Here is a 1,111-nt window from a genome sequence, read left to right as displayed (position 1 = left end):
AAATCTTATAAATTCTACCAAATTATATAATTGGTGATATAAAAACAAGTTAAATTTAAAAATTAAAAAAAAAAAAAAGAAAAAAAAATCTCTAAACTTTGGTATATGTTCCAATTGTACATCTACATTTGTGAAAGTTTCATCATCACTTAAACATTGGAAAGATACATCGAGTCAATTTCAACTATAAGAGAATATTAAAATTATTGTTATACTTCATTAATAATTTAAAAGATATTGTAATCATTCCTAACTTCATTTTTAATATAGTAATTGTTATGTCAATTTATGTAATATAGATCAACTGATAAGTTTGATTCCTCCAACTCACATATTGTATGGAAAAAAAAAACTTATATATTTATATATCATTCTCATGTTTTAATATATACATATTAATTGTTACTTTAGTTTTCATCCCAATTTTATCATTTTTTTTTAAAATGTTATTTTGAACACAATTTTTAAGGTTTAAAGGTTGAGATGAGGCTAAAAAAACACTTTCCATCTATAGACTTTAATGAAAATGAACAATTTAATATATAACGTTTTATACAACAAAAGTAATAACATTTTAGTCATAAAATTTTAGTTCGTAACCATTTAATCAACATTTTTAAAATTGGTAACAATCTAATTCCTACCACAATAAATTCTATCAAAACAACAAGATCAATTCAACAAAATATGTAAGAACTTCCATTAGATTATAACAAATACTTCTCATAAATATCATCAAGGACTAAACTTTACAAAAATTAAGTACAAATGCTAGCTTGTTACAAATATATTATAAAATAATGCTAAATTGATACATACATAATTGTTCAAGAATCACAAATATCTTTTAACCTTAAAATTTTATTTTTAAATACAAATTTAATCTCTAGACTTTTATTTGTTTAAGAGTCCAAGATTTATGAACACAAAATAAATTTAAGGTTTCTTACTTATATATGAAATTCAAATTTATATATAATAAACCAATTTATTTGTATAAAAGGTTATAACTTTTTGAGGCACGTTAGTCATAAAAATTAAAAAGGAAAAATTACTTTTTAGTCTATGAGTTTTGAAGAATATGTTACATTTGGTTCATGAGTTTCAAAAC

This window comes from Benincasa hispida, chromosome 4 (assembly GCF_009727055.1).
Source record: "Benincasa hispida cultivar B227 chromosome 4, ASM972705v1, whole genome shotgun sequence".
NCBI classification, from domain to species: Eukaryota; Viridiplantae; Streptophyta; class Magnoliopsida; order Cucurbitales; family Cucurbitaceae; genus Benincasa; species Benincasa hispida.
Note: the sequence above shows the minus strand (reverse complement) of the source record.